The sequence below is a fragment of the Rousettus aegyptiacus genome, unplaced genomic scaffold, assembly GCF_014176215.1.
Source record: "Rousettus aegyptiacus isolate mRouAeg1 unplaced genomic scaffold, mRouAeg1.p scaffold_m13_p_6, whole genome shotgun sequence".
In the NCBI taxonomy this organism is placed as follows: domain Eukaryota; kingdom Metazoa; phylum Chordata; class Mammalia; order Chiroptera; family Pteropodidae; genus Rousettus; species Rousettus aegyptiacus.
This window is the reverse complement of record NW_023416309.1, coordinates 26,447,613-26,470,976: the sequence shown is the minus strand read 5'-3', so window position 1 is coordinate 26,470,976 and position 23,364 is coordinate 26,447,613. Positions and strand designations below refer to the sequence as shown.

At 31.6% G+C, this 23,364-nt stretch overlaps 1 pseudogene; it reads right to left on the bottom strand.

The window, feature by feature from the left end:
* Positions 1-1,005: 1,005 nt before the first annotated feature.
* On the bottom strand, positions 1,006-1,124 carry LOC118604170 (annotated as a pseudogene).
* Between the last annotated feature and the right edge of the window lie 22,240 nt (positions 1,125-23,364).

Here is a 23,364-nt window from a genome sequence, read left to right as displayed (position 1 = left end):
ATCACTTAATTAACCCACAGTCTTCTCTGCTTGCCACCTTTACCTAACCTGTTCTGGGGGTAAAGGAAGCTATATTCAAGATATTATCTTTTAATCTGGTGGTAATTACTAGCAGATTAGCAAAGTAAGGAGTAGGCCAGTGGCTAAATGCGTAATCAAAAAACTAAATCCCACTCACTGTCTTGGTGGTTACTTTGGTCTGTCTCTATAAACTGTCAACTTTGTAACTCTGAACTATTTAAGGAGTTAGTGTAAAGGGGAAAGTAGATGGTTAACCCTTATTTATAAAATGCTTTTTGATAAGAAAAATGTTACCATCCACATCACTAATCAATATTTTTTGAACATTAACTGCCTTCATAATAGGCAAAGAATTTAGAAGGTCCTACCTGCCACAATATGTATAGCTAGACTAAAGAAACAAGAACTATCATTTCAAACCTTCTAAAGCAGGCCTATCTAGCATACTCTAAAACTCTTCCAAATTCTAAGGTGGCACAAGAAACTACTGTGAATTTGTTGCTTAATGTTTATTATAGCTAGCATGTAATGAACTAACTAGCATATTAATTTTAGAAAATAATTTCATAGAATGTTAGAATAAATGGAAAGGTACCATTTGTGAGATTCAGAAGTAAAATAAACTTCCCAAATCTTCTGTTGGCTCATTCAGGTAGCTTTTTACTAACTCTTTGCCTTCAAAGAGACCATAGAAAAGATCAACAGCCAATGAAAAATGACCTATTAAAAAAAAATCAAACTATATACTTTATTTTTATTTATTTTTATTTTAAAATTAGTTGATATTCAATATTATTTTGCATTATTCTCAGTTGTATAGTGTAGTGATATTTATATAATGCTGTACTTCACAGCCTCATGTCCATAGTTTGTAGTTTACATTTTTTTAATATTTATTTTTTTACTTTTAGGCAGAGAAACCTTTGGTTGACTTCACAGATTGCAAGGGCCTTGTCAGTTTACAATCTCTTATTTTTTTCTTTTGACCTACAGCATCTGGTCTTTCTAAGTGGTCTCTCATCTAAGTACTAACCAGGTCTGACCCTGCTTGGCTTCTGAGAGCAGACAGGATCAGGCTTATTCAGGGTAGCATGGCCGTAGACCAATTCAGTTTTAAATTCCTTCCAGTTTCAATGGTAATACAAAAGTATGAAGTGATTCTTTTTCTGTATATGGCTAATGTATAACTGTTACTTCAGAAAACATGTTTAAAACATCAGTTTTCTTTGTTCCTTCAACATTACACTGATTTTAAAATATTTTAAGTATTTATTTGATTGTTTTAAATGAATTCTTTTAGTACAAAAGAAACGACAAAAACGAGCACATATCACAATGCTAAACCTAAGGCTGATTATAATCTGGCATTATAATTTGTGATGTCTGAATCTGTTCACCAAATTTAACCACACTGAACAAGACTCTGGTTTTGCATATAGAATATTTGTTGTATCACCTATTAAGCTTGTTGTATTGAGCTTCAGAGAAAAAATTTAAACCCATCACTGGAGCTTCATGTTGGTAATGCTGGAGTATGATACTTTTTTGCATTCAGTGCACATTTAATGCAACATAATGACATCTCCTCCTGGCCTGAAAGCCAGATTGATATTTGCCCGCTGAACAAACTGGGTCCATGGTATAGAATGAAACAAAACTAACATTATTGAATACTAGCATTGAAAATGGAAGCTTCTTTTAAATTAAAGCATCTTTTTTTAATTGGGAAGGATTTGTTGAAGAATAGAATAATTTGAGTTTGTGAAGACCCTAAGCAGAGGCAGAAAATATATAAAGTATTAAAAAAAGTGATATCATATTCATGATTTTTCAACATCCAGGTTTTACCTGATTTTCTCAACCAGTTTTTAAAATTGACAACCCCAAGAATTCATTAAAATGCAATACTGGAGGAGCATGCCAAATGCCAATATTCGAAAGTTCAAAATTTTAAATTCTAGCCTAAAGGTACTTTTAAAATAAACTATTATTATTTTAGTGAAAAAAATACAAATTTTTCAAGAAAGACACAGGGGCACTTCCACATGTTTTTGCACATAGAAATTGTCCTCTAACTGAAAGTAACTATTTGCTTAGGTAGAAAATGGGATAAAATTTGGACAGTACAGTAATAGTTGTACGCTGAACTTAAGGAGTTAGAATGACAATTTATACAAAGGTCAGGAAAGGAAATGTTACAGAGTTACACAGTAACACATATTATAGTTTCTACGATAATTATTGATGAGAGAAAATTTAAAATCAGGTAACAGCAACAGGACTATGGCAATCATGGCACACATGCTATCCAGAGGTAGCTGAAAAAAGTGAAAGCTAGCTATGCACAGGAGCTTTATGGAAACCAAATTATGGGAGTAGGAGGTATTCAGGATTAAATATGTTCAAGTTACTGAATTCTTTCTTTTTTCCATGATTTTTCAAATAAAAATTCTGAACATACAGAAGATACAAAGTGGTTTTCATTGTAGCTCACATTTATTGAATGCTATATGCCATGAACATTTCAAAAATCTTAGTTTACTCTTTATAACAGTTCTATGAAATTGATACTACAATTCTCTCTATTTTAAATGTAACTATTCCTTGGAAAAAAAATTGGTTAAGAGCACTTGCTTAATGGTTTAGATGTTCTGTGTAACAAAACTAGAATTTGAACTCATAATTATTGATTTCGGAGGCAGTACTTTTAAAAACTAGGCTATAAAGCACTTCCAGGAAGATCAAGTAGACATACTATTCCCTATTCCTCCCATTAAATATAAAAAACAATGCTGGAGATTAATTATTAAAAAAATATATAAGAAGACTCTCTAAAAGGTATAGAGAAGTCATACTGTCTAGGGACCTCAAGACCCAAGAAAGGGCACAGGGTGATTTTCTTGGGTATTCTTTTTGACTCGAATATTTTAGAATTGTAACTGACGAACCCAGTAACCCAGAAGTGTCAATGGGCACAGAGAGAAAAAGACCCATTAAAGGACTAGAGAGAGGAGCAGCCCAGCAATAGAGTAAACAGTTAGAAAATATTTGCTGTAATCCAGACAAACATTACAGAAGAACAGGCTCCACCCTGACCTACACCAACAAATTCTAACTAGAGAGCCTACGTTTCTACCCTCACCAAGATATAACAAAAGGTTCCCATCGCACAAGCTAGGGTGATGTTAGAGATAGGGGGCTAGAACAAGCACTGCCACCAGGGGGTAACACGACCACTAACCTGAGGGAATCAACTGAGGCCTGGGGGCAGCCAGGACTTCCACCTTCACCTAGAACTAATGAGAACCCGTTAGTGACTATGGAGGCTGAATGGGAAAAATGTACTTCTGTACCCTCTAAAGTAAAGAGCTGGGGCCCATTCCTTCCTACACCAGAGCAGTGTCAGAGGAAGGCAGCTAAAACAGAAGGTTTAAATAAGATTCAGAGGCTCAGAACCTGATATTTAAAATATAAAAGTTTCAATTAAAAATCACAAATCAGCAAAAATTAGGAAGATCTTAAATTAAATAAAAAAGGACAATTATTGATGCCAATTATGAGATAACAAAGATGTTAAAATCATCTGATACAGATTTTAGGGTAGTCATCACAAGATTGCTAAAAAAGCAATTGTAAAGGCAACTGAAAACAAATAAAAAAAATAGGCCATCTCAGCAAAGAAAGAGCAGTTAAAAGAAGAACGAAATACAAAAATAGTAACTGAAATAACAATTCAGAAATGAATTTAATGAGAATGAAGAGGGCAGAGGAATGCATCATTTAACTGAAGACAGAACAATAGAAATTACTCAAACGATGAGAAAATAGTGGGAAAAAATAAACAGACTATAATAAACTATCAAACATCAGAGTTTTAGGAGAGGTGGAGTGAGGAGGGCCTGAAATATACTCACAGTAGTTATGGCTAAAATTTTTCAAATTTCACAAAAGACATACATGTTCAGTCTAAAAAGATGAGTGAGCCCAAAACAGGATATACCAAATAAATCTATATGACACCATAGTTGAAATTCTGAAAACAAGATAAAGAGAAATCTTGAAAGCAGCAAGACAGAAATGACAACTTATCTACAGAGAAGAACAAGTTAAATGACTAGAGTTTCTCATAAGAAACCATGGAGGGCAGAGAAGATTGCATAATGTTTTTCAAATGGTCAGAAAAAAGAATTGTCAAGCAATAATCCGATATGCAATAAAAATAAGTTTGGGTAATGTTAAAAACTAAGATATTATTAACATCAAGCCTATCTTAAATAAATGCCTAAATAAAGTTCTCTCAATAGAAAGAAACAATAAATTAAGATACCTTAATACATCAGTAAGAAGCACACAGTAAGAAAAAAACATGGAGAAATACAATGGATTTTGCTTTTCCTCTTGAATTTTGTAAGCTGTATTTGACAGTTGAAGCAAAAACAACCCTGATGTTGTTTTAAATGAAGGTGGAGGAAATGTTTGAGACATTTATATTACAAATGAGAGAGATTGTAATGGGGTCTAGAAGGAGATAAGGTTTCTCTACTTCAGTCCTTGGGAAATGACATCACCAGTAGACTGTAATATATATAGCTACATAACCTAGAACTAGAAAAGCCGTATAAAGAGATATATTCAAAAATATAGAAAAACAAAATAGATTTCTAAGAAAACAAAAAGAACAAGTATAAAACAACAAATAAAATGACAGACTTAGCCCTGATGTATAAATACCTTAAATGTAATGATTCTCTAAGAATTATAAAATGACAAAACTCATCAAATAATAAATAATTAGAATAGCTCTATCAGTATTAAAGAAATTGAACTGTATTTAAAAATCTCTCTCTCAAGAACTCCCCAGGCCCAGTTAGTTTCCCTTAAGAATTCTACCAAATGTGCTGGGAAAAATGGAAAGCCACCTGCAAAAGAATGAAACTCTAGATGGATTAAGGACCTAAATATAAGACCTGAAACAATAAAATGAATAGAAGAAAACATAGGAACTAAACTCAAGAACCTTGGACTTCTTAAAGAGAATTTTATGAATTTGATCTCAAAAGGCAAGGGAAATAAAAGCTAAAATAAATGAATGGGACTACATCAAACTAAAAAGCTTCTCCTCAGCAAAAGAAATCATAAAAAAGGTAAAGAGACAACCATCTGAATGGGAAAATATATTCGCAAGCAATGCCTTCGATAAAGGTCTAATATCCATAATAGGCAAAGAACTCATACGACTCGATAACACAAAAAGACAAATGATCCAATCAAAAATGGGCAGAGGACCTGAACAGACACTTCTCCCTAGAGGACATACAAAGGGCCAACACATATATGAAAAGAGGCTCAATATCACTAGCTATTAGGAAAATGCAAATCAAACCCACAATGAGATACCACTTCACACCTGTTAGAATAGCTATAATCCACAGGACAAGTAATAATAAATGTTGGAGAGGATGCGGAGAAAAAGGAACCCTCATACATTGCTGGTAGGACTGAAAATTGGTACAGCCACTATAGAAAACAGTATGGAGGTTCCTCAAAAAACTAAGAATTGATCTATCATATGATCCAGCAATCCTTCTACTGGATTTTTACCCCATAGACTTGAATAGCCATATCTGAAAAGATATTTGCACACTGATGTTCATAACAGTATTCATTATTCACAGTAGTCAGGACATGGAACCGACCAAAGTGTCTTATGATAGATGATTGGCTAAAGAACCTGTGGTACATATATACAATGGAATATTACTCAGCCATAAGAAGAGATGAAATACTGCCATTTGTGACAACATGGAGGGACCTCAAGATAATCATGCTAAGCAAAATAAGCCAGACAGAAAGTGTTGACAATCACATATCACTTGTATGTGGGATATAGAAGTAAAAGCAACAAAGGAACAGTACAAACAGAGACTCATGGTTACCAGAGGGTAGGGGAAGGAGTGTTGGGGGAGGTAGATAGGATAAAGGGGGTCAAATATGTGGTGACAGAAATAAGTATAACTATGGGAGGTGAACACACAGTATATGTGTGTGTATGTGTGTGTGTGTATATATATGTGTGTGTGTGTGTGTGTGTATATATGCATGTGTGTATGTGTGTGTGTGTGTGTGTGTGTGTGTGTGTGTGTGTGTGTATGCCTTACTGTTAAGGTGTACAGCTGAAACTTATTGGATTTCGTTAACAAATATCACCATAAAAAAATCAAGAAAAAAACAATTTTAAAAAGAATTCTATCAAATGACTAGAGAAAAATTAAAACCAATTCTAGAAAATAGAGAAGAGGATCAACTTTCCAACTAATTTTGGGCAGTTGGGATTACCCTAAAAGCAAAGCCAGACAAAGATAGTATGAAAAACTACGCACCACTATTCTTCATAGGTATAGACTCAAAAATCATTAAAATATTAGCAAATAAAATTCACAAATATATAAAATGAATTATAATCCATGTTAGTGTTATTTATTTCAGGAGACAAAAATGAATAAATGTAATCTATCATATTAAATGGTTAAAAAAGAAAATCACATGATGCAGAAAAGTCATTGACAAAATTCAACACTCACTGATGTTAAAAACAAAAAAAAGCTAGAAAGGAACTTCTTCAAATTCATAACGATTATCCATAGAAAATCTATAGCTAAAATTAGTGTTAAGGACTGAATGTTTTACCCCTAAAATTGGGAATAAATAAAGTTATCGGCTCTCATTACTTTTATTCAACACAGTGATAGAAGTTGTAGACAGTGCAATAAGGCAAAAACAAGAAACGAAGGTATGCAGATCTTTGCAGATGACAGGATTTTTTATGGAGAAAATCCAAATGAATCTACAAATAAATTCCTAGAGGTATTAAGTGGTTCTACCAGGTTTTAAATGTAACATATATACTAATCTATTATATTTCTGTATAAAAGCAATTAATTCATGGATATAAAATTTAAAAATATAAGACATACGATCACTTAAAAAAAAAGAAATACTGGGTGTAACTCTCATAAAATATGTGCATTAGGTATATGTTGAAAAATACATAACATAATGAAAGAAATCAAAGATCTAAGTAAGTAGAGGGACCTACTATGTATGAATTGGAACTATCAACATAGTAAATATGTCAATTCTCCTTTAACTTAAATGCAGGTTTCATATAATTCTCATTAAACTCTCAGAAAAATTTCTGTAGATATAAACAAGATTATTTTCAAATTTATATGGAAATAAAAAGGCTCTGGAATAGCCAAAACAAACTTAACAAAGAAGCATAAAGTAAGAGGAATCAGTCTGCCAATGATCAACACTTATAGGTACAATAATCAAGGTTATGTGGTATTAGTAGAGGAATAGACACAGATCAATGGAAGAGAAATTTTACTGAGAATAAACTCACAGAAATATGCCAACTAATTTTTTTAATTAAGTTTATTGGAGTAACATTGGTTAATACAATATATAATTTTCAGGTGTACATTATAATTTGACATTTTTATATTCTATTGTATGTTAAGCACCCAAAGTCCAGTTTCCTTCAGCTATCATATATTTGATCCCTTTTACTCAGTTCGCCCTCCCTCTGCCCCCTACATATGACCTCCTTTACCCCATCTACTTTCCCCTTCCTTCCTCTTTTCTGGTAACTACCAATCTATAGTCTATGTTTATGAGTCTTTGTTTGTTTGTCCTATTCATTTGTTGCTTTTAGTTCTATATCCCACATACAAGTGATATTGTGTGATTTTAAACATTTTCTGTCTGGTTTATTTTGCTTAGCATGATTATCTCGAGGTCCATCCATGTTGTTGCAAATGGCAGTATTTCATTTCTTCTTATGTCTGAGTAATATTCCATTGTATATATGTACCACAGGTTCTTCCATGTCCTGGCCACTGTAAATAATGCTGCTATTAACATCAATGTGCAAATATCTTTCCGAATATGAGTTTCAAGTCTTGGTGGGTATCCCAATTAATGTCTGACAATGGTGCAAACAGAATTCAATAAAGGAATGATAGCCTTTTCAATAAATGATGCTGGAGCAAATGGAAATCTACAATCAAAAGAAAAAAGTACCTGCCATGAAAAAGAAACTTGAAATGGATCGTGGACTTAAATATAAAATATGAAACTATAAAACTTACAGAAATACTGAATTACAAAATCTTTGGGATCCAGGGCTAAGAGAAGTCTTAGAAGTGAAACCAAAAAGACATTAATGGAAGTTGACATTATCAAAATTAAGTTTCTCAGAAGATGAAAAGCAAGCTACAGACTGAGGGAATATATGCAAACTGAATCTGACAAAGGACTTTTATCTAGAATACATAAGTGACATTAACATTCAACGGGAAAAAAACTCCAAACAATCAGATTAGATAATGGAAAAGGACATTTACTGATGAGCTTATATTGAAGGCAAATAAACACCTGAGAGAATGTTCAATATCATTAGTCATCAGAGAAATGCAAATAAAAACTACAAGACATCCTTAACTAATCAAAGTGGCTAAAATAAAAAATAATAACAATACTAAATGTTGGTGAGAATGCTGAGAAAATACTGTTCATACATTGCTGGTGTGAAGGTAAAATGGTACAGCCACTCTTACCAGTTTGGCAGTTTCTTAAAAAACTAAACTTGCAACTATTATCTGACTTAGCAATTGCACTCAAACATTTATCCCAGAGAAATGAAAACTCAGGTTCAGGGGGGAAAAAAAAAAACTATAAAAAAGGTTTATAGTATTTTTATTATTAACAGTCTAAAACCTGAAAACAATACATATGCTCTTTAACAGGCAAAAGTTTAAACGAACATCTATATGCCGGAATATTACTCTGTAATTAAAAGGAAGAAGCTACTGATATATGCAAAATCCTGCATGAATATCCAGAGAATTATGATGAGTGCAGAAAAACAAATTTCAAAGGCGGCACATCTTGCAATTCCATTAATAGAACATTCTTGAAATGACACAATTACAGAAAGGAAGAAGAGATTAGTGGTTGCTGGTAATTAAGGAGTGAGAAGTAGAAAGAAGGGAGTGTCTATAGAAGAGCTAAATGAGAGATCTTTCTCATGAATGAAATGTCCTTTGTCTGGACTGTATCAATATCAATATTGCTGTTATAATATTTGTTGTAATGAATATCCCATGTAATATAGTTTTGCATGATGTTACCATTTGGGGAACCAGGATAAAGTACATACTATCTTTCTATATTATTTCTTACAACTGCATCTTAGTTACCATTATCTCAAAATAAAAAGTTTAACAACAACAACAGCAATAAAAACTAGTATAAATAAGAGGAATGTATGGACATTTCTAAATCCTTGGTTTACATTTGATTTTATCTTTTAATAAATAAATACTGACTCAGTGATAGAAATGGAGATATATCAGAGTAAAAATACAGACCGATATTTGTAGCTATGGATGGGGATAGGAAAAAGTAAATAACTGTCTACGGCTATGCCACCCTGAACATGCTTGATCTTGGAAGCCACGCAGAATCAGGCCTGGTTAGTACATGAATGGGAGACCACCTAGGAATACCAGGTTGGTGTAGGTGTCAAAAAAAAAAAAAAAGCAAATAACCGATTAAGTTTATTAAAACTTATATAACTGCAGTGAATTAAACAGGTGTATGTTCCCAAAGGAGAAAATAGCAAACTGAAGCTAAAATGGAAAGGAAAATCATAGATGACATCTTTCAGCAGGTACTGCCTAAAATCAGCAGTGAGATATCTGAGGCTCAAAGATGTGACAGATTAGTTGCCTCACACATTTTATTCCACTTCCTTGTGAGAAGGCTTTTCGGGAAGCAAGTGCACATATAGAAACTATCATTCCTATCCCAATTTGTAGCTTTATGAGTCTTCGTGATAAAGATATAGCCAAGTGGATATAATCTAAAATGCTCTGGTCCAAATATATGTCCCATATAATACTCATCTGTGTTCTTTTTTCCTTTAGGCTGAAAGGAATAGAGGTGTCCTCATGAGCATTCTTGAAAGACATATTTTGAGGATGACATAAACTCCATTAGCCTCTGTCCCTAAATGAATGGTTCTTTCTCTCATTAGCATACACCATATGATGCACCATATTAATTTTTTTATATTTTTTAGAAATAAGATGGACCATACTCCCTATGTACAGTCTCCTTTTGAAGAAAATCTAACACTTTTGTTGCTGCTTTGTCAGTAGATTTTACAGTATTATACAACAAAATCCTATTCAATAGCAGAGTTATTTTCAGGACAATTCACCAAATTATTTATTTTAGTGTTAAGTCAAATTTCAGAATCGTAAAGGAAAGCATTGGGAGATGATGCTCCGTGGTTTTTCCCCCCCTCCCCAATTTCCTTTATTTATATATGAGTGCTCCTTACATTTAGAAATTAACATTTAACCTGTTATGTAGATATAACAGGATAAATGTCGATATAACAAGTTACACAGTTTCTAGCTTGCCTTTTCACTTTGTCGTGGGTTTGTATTCAAAAGTTTGTTTTTAATTTTCTTTCTACCTTTTGACCTTTTCATCCACTGCAATTTTTAAATGCATGTTAACAAAAGTAGCTCTCAATTTCACTGACAAATAAGCACTTATAATACATGACCCAATTTCAGAGTTATTAAATACATGACAAGTAATGTGCCTCTTAGAATTTATGATATGTAGTATATATTATGTAAATTGTTTACAACGCATTTTCATATTTACCACTAGAACCATCAATTGACTGACAAAAATACAACGTCCAAGAAATAAAATGATTTGCCAAAAATATTGAAGCAATTATGTGGCAAGGACTGGCCCACAGCCAAAGTTTTCTGACAAGCACTCTATGATTTTACCTCCTTCTGTAAATAGTATATGGTTCTACAGTTACATAGTCCTCAGTTGTTAGGTGATAATAATGGTTGTCAGATGAAATATCATTTTAGAGGTTTTCAGTTCACAACTTCAGATTTCTCATCAATCTGCTATATACGCTATTGCTGAATGTAATAGAGCTCCTTTTCAAAGACTGACACAGTGATCCATGCATCTTTTTGGTTACAGCAGTTTGATGGCTTCATGTAGAATACACACAGATATCCACAATCTGTCTCTATGGTGATTCAAATTTTAAAAAGAATAAATCATTGCTTTCTGTACTAGATAATGTTATTGAAGGGATGAATTAAGTTGTTTTCACAATAAATTATTTCATTTTATTAAAATTTTAATTTATGAATTCAGGACTCTTTCTCCATCTTGGTTTCCATTATCCATCATATCCTGTGGTATTTATTATCCATTCTTCATCAGACATTTATTGAGCTCTTGCTACAAGTTATCACTCTCTATTTTGAAGCAATTTACATCTCAGGTGGAGGTGTGCATGGTGAGGATAGAAATAGTCATTTAAAACTCATCAAGGCTCTGTACACTATAATCTTTATCTGAACGAATTCTTATCTCAGAGTTCAATTGTTATCTTTCAAATAACACCACCCCCCACCCCAACACCTCTTTCTCTTTCTTTCTTTGATGCTTCTTAAACTAGAAAATTAGAAATAAACACAAAAATAGTTTTCTTTTCAAAATATGTGTTCATAAGATGAAGGCAGATGTTTATTCCTCTAGCATTTTATATCTGAATTACCTCATTTTTGTATATCTTCCCGTGTTTTATATTTTGGAATCCTTGTTTTTATTCTTTCAGATATTTTAAAATTATTTATTATTGCAAACATGGAGAAATGTTATTTTTTTCTAAAGACTATCTCTGCTTCTTTCAATAATTCTTCTTGGAATATATATTCATTATCTAGTTATTTGTTCCTATTTCATTGTTTTTTCTTCACATCTCTGCTCAAGACCCATTTGGGTTTCTTTTTGATTACTACTCATCCTCTGTTTCATGGGTACATAATTATGTGAAGGTATAAGCAGGTTTGAGATGAGCGAAGTAGTAAAGTTGATAGTTTAGATTTTTTATTTTAAGCCCATCCTCACCAATAGGTTTTCATTTTCTTTACCTTGGGATAATGCATTTGCTCAGTTTTATTTCTAAAAATGTGAGGTTGGAATAAGCCATAGTTTTTCTGTGTTATAATCTGGTTGTTATGCTTTCCCTATAATATTTTTTAAGTTATTATACAGGATTACATGACAACATTTAATCTCTACTTGTTAAAAACCTTTCAGTAAAGATGGCTGTAAATATTTCACTCAATCCGATGCAGCAATTGTGTTACGTTCTTATTCAATTTTAGTCAGTTATATAAATATGGGAGGGTAACCTGAAACTTTAGTAAATACAATAGCCTCTTTGATTATAAGTGCCTCATCAAAAGGAGACTGATAGTTCTATGAGCATAGGACTCAAGTGTATGTGTTTAGAAAGATAATGATATAATTTCAATATATTTATTATATGTTTATATAACTATGTATAAGAGATTTTCCCTGGTCTTTTTATTTTTATTTTTAAGTTACATCCAGCCATTAAACCAGTACCTAATGATGTGTCCCATTGCTCTCAAAAGAAAAGGCTTTACTATTTTCTTCTGGAACCATTTGATAAAACTTAGATAATTATTAAACCAATCTACCTGGGGACTTTCAGAGAAAAATAAAGCACATTTTGAAATTGTTATTCATTCTAAAAGGTCACTTAGGTAACAGACGATTACTGCCTCAGTTGGCTAGAACGATGACCTTATAATTTAAAACAGTTAATACAATTTCCCTATTTAATTAAAACTGGTACTTACTGCTCTTGAAATTTCTGGCAAATAACACTCTCGATCTCACATTTTCACATTTGTTTTAACGAGTCATGTAAAAGCAGTATAGTTAGATGCTTACTATCTGCTGCCTTCATCGGTTACTTAGCTTTGATCCTCGGCAACCCTCTAAAGAACGCATGTTAGAGACCACAGATTTTGCAGGCAAATATAGCAGTGTTGTAAATAATTTCCAACTGGGTAGGTAAGTAAGCCAAGAACAGCATCCCTATTGTGCTCACTTGTCACTTCGTACTTCCTGGCCTCTCTTCCTCAGAAAGTAATTAGCAATCAAGTTAAACCAAACAAGTGATGTGTGGATGGCCCGTGTGAGGTTATATACTACCCACTCTATTACTCACTGAAAATGACTATATTATCTACGAGTCTCATATCAATGTTTTTGACGGCTGGAGCACACAATTTTAAAAACCCCTTCTGTTTTGGGACACTTATTTTCAATAATCTGTAATAATTCAGTAGGATAGTTACTTGATTTGTTCTTTAGTTTTCAACAATTCTAAGAAAATAAATTGTTATTTTAAATATACTATTCAGATTGTGTAAAATATCTTTGTATGAATTAAAATTTTCTCCTTAAGGACATCTTGCAGAACAATTTTAAATCCAAATATTCAAGTAATCACCTAGGATGAATGGAATGAAATAATCCAAGTTCTATTTTTTTTCATTTCTTCATCTTTCCAATCACTGTACTGTCACTATGTATTTTAAATCTAGGAATGGGGGACTGCTCAGGGGTGGGACACACAAACTACACATGGTTCTAGCTCCTAGTTACAAAAGTTACTCTCCTAATGAATGATATTCCTAAGTCTACATCTTTAGTTCTTTTAATTAACCTTCAGTTATTCTAATCATTTTCCACAAACATTACCATTTTTATTAAATAACAATTAAAAATTCTAATTTGAAATATACATGTATATATATATGTATATACATATATTAATAAAACTCTCCTATAACCACGTTGTCTAAAATTTAGACCAGCAAAAGACTGCTTTTCCAGGAAGAGTATTATATCACTGTCATTGCATAGGCTTGCTTACACATGATGATTTAAAAAGCACGCTGAATTTTTTAGTTTTATTGCTTTTAAGAGTTATAGAGATGATTTATCCCCTTATTGCCTGCACCAGAACATACAACTCCTGCAACCTAGGCCTTGGTATGGCCACTTCCATGTGCTATATATTCGTGAGTGTGTGCTTGTGTGCACGCCTCCCTTTTAGAAGGTAAGATTCTTGATTTTAGAGTCAGATATAGGTAAAGCTCTGGAATAGATGTGGCTAGCAATCAAGACAAATGAATACCTATTTTGAATTTCAAGTTATATTACTTTTGTAATAACACATATTTAGGATTAATTGATAATCAGTAAGGCCACACCTTCAAGTGTTCACAACCTGAATAGTCTGTGGAAGTTCTAATGTTTGATCTTTATCTTAGACATTTAAAAACAATAGATATATTTGTTATCAGTTATAGACAAGTCACCTTAAAAATTGAAATGCAAAGTTCAGAGACTATGCTATACATACACAATCTTGATGCTCCAAACTTTTACTTAAAAATTAAATGGAGATTTGAGAACAGATTCAGATACCTTTTCTATGAGTGTGATAATTGATCTTTAAAAGTGCAACAGCTTCCAGGTAGGATGAAAATTAGAGAACACATGTGTATGTAAACATTCCTCTTCTATTACATTATTCCACTTCTTTTTTTAATTTGAATATTATGATTCTTTATAAATTTATATTTTATGCAGTTTGATGTTTGTCAATTTTACAGAGTGCTATTCAGTTATTCCAATGCTATTTACTCACCTATCTCCACAATTTTCCATGTTTCAAAAAGTTTTTTCAAATGGTCAATATTAAACTAATTTAAGCATTTTAATATATTTCTGGAAGCTCTATCTGTGGGCTAACACAGTACCACTTTTAAGTAGCATGACTTAACGTAATGCTTTACTCGCCAGGAGGACCATCCCCCTTCATTTGTCTTCTTTTCTATGAATGTATTGGTTGTTATTCTGTCAAAAAGTCTGAATTGATATACTTAAGTTAGCTTTATCTATTATTTTCTTTTCTAAAAAATATAAATATGGGTGCCAATATTATTTTCTCCAAATACAGTTATATCAGTATTTTTCTTCATTTTCTGTGTTCTAGAATGGCTTAACATTAAAATAATGTACTATAGTTGAAAGAATTTCTATGTAAGTTACCTTGAGCCTGATGTTTCTTATAGAAATAGAATCTAGAAAACATTTTTCTCAGTTTCCACAATGCTGGATAATCTTTTCTTAATTTTTAATTCTTTTGGAGCCCTTCTGATAAATTCCTATTTTGTAGGAAATGATACATTTTATTCACTTTCACATGTTTTTTAGTGTTTGACAAAAGCAATTTGTGATACTTTCATTTTTCTGTCTTATTTCCCTCATTTCTTATTTCGTACAGCTGTAATCTTTTCTTTCTTACATTGATTAAGTTAGCTAAGGTCTGATTATTTTGTTGTTATTATTTTTAAATTATTATTTTCTGCAATTACCTCATTAATCTCTTCCTTTTATATTAATTTCATGGTATAGTTTAAATTTCATTTTAAGTTTTTCCAACTTACTAAATTTTTTGCTTATTTGGTTTTTTTATCCTTTTATTTTTAAACAAAATTAAGTAAGCTGTGAATTTCCCTGTAAGCATTACTTCAAATATTTCCAGTTTATTCTGATATACATTATTTATAAAAAGTCTAAAAATAATCAGCTATTCAAGTTTTGATTTAGTCTGTGATCAAGAATTTCTAAAAAGTAATTTTGTTTGTTCACTTGTTTGTTTAATTTTCATATAGTTGGGGCACTTTGTTTTTCAATTAGTTTTTAATTTCTTATCATAATATTCTTGATCACAAATTGGTAGGAAGGAGAGAGAAATGGCGTGTGTGTGTGTGTGTGTGTGGGTGGGTGGGTGGGGTTGGGTGAGGGTAGGAATTATCGACAAAATTTTAGAGACCTTATTCACCTGGAAAATATAAGATGATGACAGTTGACTTGATCCCAATCTAATGACATAACTTCAAATTTCCATTTGCTTTTATATATATAAACATAAACAAACAAACAAACAAATAAATAATAAAAATCTGGAATGCTGTTCTGCAGCTTCTTTCTCAGAATTATACCAGTGAAAATGACATTATAAAATGTCAATTGCAAAGACAGCTACCAAGGTCAGAATAATAAATAGTGTACAAACTATAAACCAAAGAAAGTTGATCAAATAAAGACATATCTATATCAGCTTATATCTTATATGTCCCTATATTATGAAAGAAATGTTATTTTCCTTAGATACTTGTCTTGACATTGATAACTTCCACACGAAGTTCCTGATTCTATTGAAAAATCAGGTGTTTTTAGTCATAAACCCTAAGGAAAATTAAATAATGGAAACAGGAGAATAAAAGCAGATATTTAATATTTAAAATACAGTGTAGCTACATAAAACCCTGGCTGCTCAATTGTCATAGCAACAACTGTGTGTAGTTCCAAAAAACACAAGTGTGGGTGAACATTCCTCCCTGCACATAATATTCAAATAACAGCATCATGAGATCAGAAGTTTATTGTCATTAGTACTATAGAAGTACCAGGAACACTGATTGTGGTGAAAACCTGACAATGAGGAACTTGTTCAAAATCATGCTTTAGTTTTTCATTTCAGAGAAAATGTAGGCAGTTTGTTAGCAAAGCAAAAGGTTTTTATATTTAGACTTCATCAATAAATATTAAAGGTTATTAAAATGTTAATAATTGATTAGGCTTTAAAATAAAAACCAGACTGTACACATTAAATTTGGATAATTTAGTGTAATATTAATGAACAGTGACTTCAGTCAATATTATGTTTCACGACTTTGAAAAAAAGCTTTATCTGTTTTTAGATTCTAAATATATTACATTAATTGTCATTTAAGATTTAAAAATATTTAACTAAAGGTTAAATGCATGCTTTTATCATTGTAAAATGTCAATAGAATAATTATGAGAATTTGCGACATATTCTAAAAATTCATGACTAGAAACATCTGTTAGTTTCAAAAGCATTGGGATTAGACTTTGACCATGCAAGTGTTAACCTAGGATAAACATTGCACCTATCTGAACCTCAGTAGCCTCTTTTATAAAATGAAAGGTTTTATCTGTGGTCTCTAAGCATCCCCCTTTGAAAAGTCAACATTTAACTTCTAGAGAAGAAAATTACACCTGGAGTTGAATAATAATATCTTATTTATTAATTAATCTAACCAAAATAAGAACATTTCAGATGTTATGTGGTAAATTTAGCCAAAGTTTTTCAAGTTAATTTGTCAGTAATGACTGGATGGTGTTTATAAATACAGTGGGTGCCATGTCCAGATGGCTGGAGGTACATTAATGAAGATTCCTATCCTTGACAAAATTATAGTAGGGGCATCACACATGTAAATCAATTATCTAAATTAATCTAAATGAATCTACTACAGATAGAGAAGCGAATAGGTGAATATAAATATACTGATATATTGAATTTTGCTCTACATTCTTCGTATACCAAGCAATAAAATTCTAAGCTCTTTAAAATATACAAATCTAAATAATAAGGTCTTTTGGCGGCTCTTAGTAACATGTATAATATAATTTATCTGAATTTTAGTTTTGTTCTTTGTCTTCAAGCTTTCAACAGACTCTTTCAATTTTAGGGCTTAAGTTTAAAAAAAAAAAAACACGTAAACTTTAGTACTTAAATCCTTTTTGTTTGATTTAATCTATATCTGTCCTTGAGAAAGCTACAGTGAAATTTCCTGACTATATATCAACGTAAGTTTAGCTTGTCTTTGAAAGTAGTATCTTTATAATTCAATTTATTCTGGGGTTCATCCCAGGTTAACGGTGTAATTTGCACATTAGCCCTAAAGTAGACTTCTGATAAATAGTTCAATCCAAGAAAATTCATCATTTGTTTTTCTTGTCTGCTATAAGTATTTGTGAGGCTGATGTTTGTGTTAACTAGTTGGGCCATGGGGTGTCCATATATTTGGTAAAACATTATTCTGGGTGTTCCTATGAGGGCGTTTTGAATGAGATAAACATTTAAATTGGTAGCCTCCAAGTAAAGTATATTGTTTTCCATAGTATGGGCCTCATCCAATCAGTTGAAAGTCTGACTGGAACAAAAAAAGACCAGCTTCCCCTTGGCAGGAAAGAATTCTCCAGCAGACTACCTTCAAACTTCATTTGCAACATTGTCTTGTTGTTTCCATAGCAGGTCACCTTCGGACTCAAATTGGAACAGCAGCTGTCTTGGGTTTCCAGCCTGCCGGCTCACCCTGCAGATTTTGGACATTGAACCTGCCAGCCATCATAATTCTGTGGAATATTTTTAAAATAAGAAATGTCTTTATTATAACAGAATCTCTTGATTCTATTTCTCTGGGGGAAACCTAATGCATATTTGATACCGAGAGGGTGGTCATACAGGAACAAAATCTTAAGGATGAATTTCCAAATTAGGTCTTAGTGTTCTGAAATTAGCTCTCTAATATGATTAGATTTAAAGACACTAATGACTCTATTTACAGTATAAAGACATCACTGATAAGTCTGTTATATCACCTGGCAATAAAGATACACAAAATATTACAACTGTATTATCTTACTAATCAAACATTTCAAAGAAACAAGGGTTCTAGGTGACCGTATACATGATACTTTCAAATATTTTTCTCTAACGAACAAGTATAAGATTGACTGGTTGCTCCTAATGTTGGGAAATAAAGCGTAGAAAGAAAAAAATGAGCTCAAGATTCTAATCTCCATCTCAAAGGCCTCATAAATGACCAAAAACTTCTATCTTTGTATTGACCAAGATCTTTATAACCTTTATCTCAGCAGGACTAAGACTGCTAAAAACAAAAATAGAATTTTAACCTATGAGTGACTGCAATACAACACAAATGACATTCTCAACCTTGTAGGATGTCTACTATTAAAGTGAGGGCATTGATTGGGTAAGAATTGGATCCTGAAAGTTGGAATGGGGAGTTGTGGGAAGATCCTGATGAAGCTAGGGGCCCCTAAATTCTCATGAGTCTTCTTTGCCAGCAGAAGCACTCTCTCTACTCCCAATATAGGGGATTAACACCATTTCGCCTGAGGAAATTGTAAAAGCTCCTCTGAGGCAATTGCCTTGTAAGACAATGCTAATCACTCAAGCAATGAAAACCAAAATTGGTTCAGTATTAGTGCAAATAGACTAAGCTTCTATTTAGTACATATAAAGTAAAAACAGTATTAAGTAAAACATATTGTAACCTTAAGATTGGGTGATAATATATTTTAAGATAAATTTTCATGTGTTTTCCTATTCTTTACTGTAATTGTTATCTCTTATGTCATCTATTAATAGATATAATAGTATATCTATTAATGCATAACAAATATATATGCATGAAGTGGCTTAAAACAATATATTTATTATCTCAAAGTTTCTGTGGGTCAGAAATCTGAGCACGGCTTATCTAGATTCCTATGTCTCACAAGATTGCAGTAAAAGTGCTAACAAAAGATATTGTTTCATCTGAAGTCTCTACTGGCGAAAATCCACCTCGAAGATTATTCACATGGTTGTTGTCAGAATTCGGTTTCCGATATTTTGTTGGATTAAGGCCTCAGTTCTTTGGGATCCATGGGACAGAGGTCTCTTTCAGTTCCTTAACATGGACCTCTCCATGGAGCATCTCAAAAAGACAGCATATAGCTTCATTGAGTAAGCAAGCAAGAAAAATAGGCATTATGTTTATAATTAAAGAAAAATACTGTTATAATTAGAACATAAGAACATCAAGGTGCCTACAATTCAATATTATTTATTGTCATCAGCTGTGATAAGAATCACATGAATTTTATTACTTAATTCTTAATAAGTATGTCAGCAAAAAAGGAAATTGTAGTAAGAGGAATATAAAAGACTTTGTAACCTAATCATAAAACTAATATCTCTTCACTTTCAATTTCTCCTTTTTGATAGAATTAAGTGGTTAGGTACAGATCAAACCAAAATAGAGGGCATTTACATAAAGGTATGGATACCAACAGACAGGAGTCACAGGAGGGCATTGCTGAAATCTGTCTACCATACTTACTATAAAGAAAACCAATTTTCTTTAATTTCTTATTGTTGTGCTATCCCTTTCTATCCTACAGGTTCTATTTGTCTTTGGCATATAACTTAAAACCAGTTATTTCAACTGCATTTAAAAATATGTAATTTGTTCCTCATTTGCAGCATAGTCAATAGTGAGGAAAGTAATTATTTACTCTGGAAATCTTTATGTCATTTAAATAAAATAATTTGCAGTGCATTGAAAAATGTGCTGAGTACAGAGTTGAATGAGCAACAAATAGCCTTTAGATTCCCACCCTCATTTTCTTCTTCCCCTTTTAAAAAACTGTTTATTGATTTTAAATGGTTTTTATTATTATTAATCAGATAAAACAACTTGATTCAACAAATATTTTCAAATTATTTTTCTGTAGCATTTTCTTCAGTATGTTATAGTGAGTGGAAGCAAAATTAAAGTCAAACTAGTCTGCATTTCCCATAAAAATGCAGAAGAAAGCTAATAATTACTCTTGATTTAATATATCTTGATAGATTTATAAATGTTGTTTAATTGAACCTAATGTCCTCTATAAAACATAGAGTGAAAAGAGAAAATTGATATTTATCTATATCTAATTGATATTTATCTAATTGATATTTCTAAATTGCCTGTGCAATTGTTTTACTGATCTGCTTTTTATCACTAAAAATTAATTTAGAGTTTGCATAATTTTATGTAAATGGAATTATGGGTTTTGTACATTTTGGAGAGATTTTTCTTCTTTCAATTAGTAAAATTATTTTGAGATTCATCTACTGTGTATATCAACCTTTCATTCATTCTTTGTTATTGCTGAAAGGTATTTCACTGCAAAATATACCAAAATCTGTTTATCTATTCACCTTTTGATAGGCACTTGAGTTGTTTCCAGGTTTTGGCAAGCAAAAATCACCTGCTATCTACATCCATGCACATGACTTTGTATGGACAAATGTTTTCATTTCTCACAAGCAAAAAGGAGTGGAATGGCTGGAGTACAAGACAGGTATATGTTCATTTAACAATATAAGAAATTGCCTCATCTTTTTGTCAATGTGGTTATACTTTTACATATATATTTTACATTTCTATCATATGCATATATATATGTATGTATATGTATATGTATGTATATGCATATGTGTATATGTATATGTATATATATTTAACAAAATCTATTTTATTTGTTAAATCTGGCAAATTTAATCCTGCTAGAACTTAACTTTTGCCTTAAAATTACTACAACATTATTTTAACAAGTTACCTATCTTATTTAACATTCATTTTTCTAATAGTATATAAGGAGGAAAAAAATACTGTTATAAGTTTTTATTATGTTGTAGAATACATATGTTGTAAGAATTAATAAAATTCATGTAAATCTTATCACAGAGTATGACAATAAATAAATCTTGAAATGTAGGTACCTTGATGTTCTTAAGTTCTATTTATAACATTATTTTTCTTTAATTATAAAAATAATGCCTTTTTTCCTCCAGGAATATTGAAAAACAGTGAACCATATATAAAATACCAATAGGAATATGAGTTTGCAGACATGTCCTCTAGTAAGACTTCAATATATTTCCTTCCAGGTTCTTATTATGCTTCTATTTTCATATCATGTCATTTCTCAAAAAACAATTTAAATCTTTTTTTAACTATAGGTATTATTATATTGTTCACCCTTTGATAACTTCTCCTTGAAATTGTACTTTTTTATAATTATGGTAGTAGTTTTGAATTAATATATAATGAATGTTAACTGTGTTATTCCTTTTATTAATTTTTAGGTTGAGTACTTTAATTGGATTAATTCATTTGCCCTATGACCAGTATCTTTTTCTTAACTATATTATCTTAATTTTAAGAAATGCAAGCTCTTTCTGCAAAGTCACTCTCATTAACTAAATATAAACATCACTTGTATAAATCTTAGAACACTCTGAATAATGTCCTCAATGTAGAGTCCTACTAGTGAAATTACTAGAATATATATATATATACACACACACATATATATATACACGCACATATATATCCACATACATATATGTACACATATGTGTATGTACATATCCAGTAACTAACATAAATTATGAAGTAAATTTTAAAAATTTTCCTATATATGTATCACACACACAAATGTGACTTTTGCCAAATGGATTTTAATCACACCATTCTCAATAGACCCCAATTTGTCACAGTTTATTTTTTTACAATCTTTATATTGTTCCAGTACTGTTAACCTCCTTAGGTGCAAATCACCAATTTTCCTTTGGAAATTTGCTACTTAGAGTACATAAAGCCATTTTAGCCATAACAGTAAGTTGGTGGAATCAGGGTTCACCATCAGTAATTAGTATCCCAACTTCTACAAGTAAGATAATCGTCAACATGTTCAGTTTAGTACCAGACAGAGGTCCCAAAGCAAACAAAATGTCCCTTTAAAGCAGAGTATCCAAACTTATCTACTTTGGGTATTATTTTAGAGCACAACATCAACACGTGTAATAACATAGAGAAATACAGCATTATTCCATGTGAAAATGACCCAAGATTTATAGATGAAAAGCTTTGTACACATGTTACCAGGCTGCTAAAAGCTTACACAGACTGAACATTTATAATAGATTAAACCTGAGGAAACTAATATGAGTGGGATTTAGAGTCTTATTACAGGGATGATCCCCAAGGAAATAAAGATTTAGACTCAAAAAGGATAGAAAGTGTCCTTGGGAATAAGTTGTAAAGTTTTCACTTAACTAATTATGTTTCCCTTGGCAAGTTATTAAACTTTTAATTAGTACAATCAAATGTGTAAATGATGTGATTTATAAACTCTCCAGAAATTCTAAAATTAGACAATAATTATAATACAGTTTTGAAGAGCACTCACTTAGAAATGAAGTAGGTTTCTTTCTCTCAGTCTTTAAAATATTTATTAAATGCCAAGTATGTGCAAAGCAAAGTTCTGGCACATAAAAGAAACTGGGAATGATGAGCAAAGCTGTCTTCACTCATATAACTTAGAATAAATAAGGGGATAAATAACATATAGCAGTAAAATTATATATATGTCATTTAGTTCTAGAGAAGAACATGTCTTTCCACTTATGTAAATGTTTAAATGGTAAATGAGATTGAGGTGGTGAATGTTTGGTGTTTGGAAAGGTATGGAGAAGTAGAATGGGATTAAAGAAGTTTATATAAATTTAGAGTTTATGACATAAATAAAAAGTTCCCATATTGATGAGTTTTGATTGGGAATTTTACATAAATCTAGGATTTGGGGATTACCTGCAAATAATAAAATCTCCTAAGACTC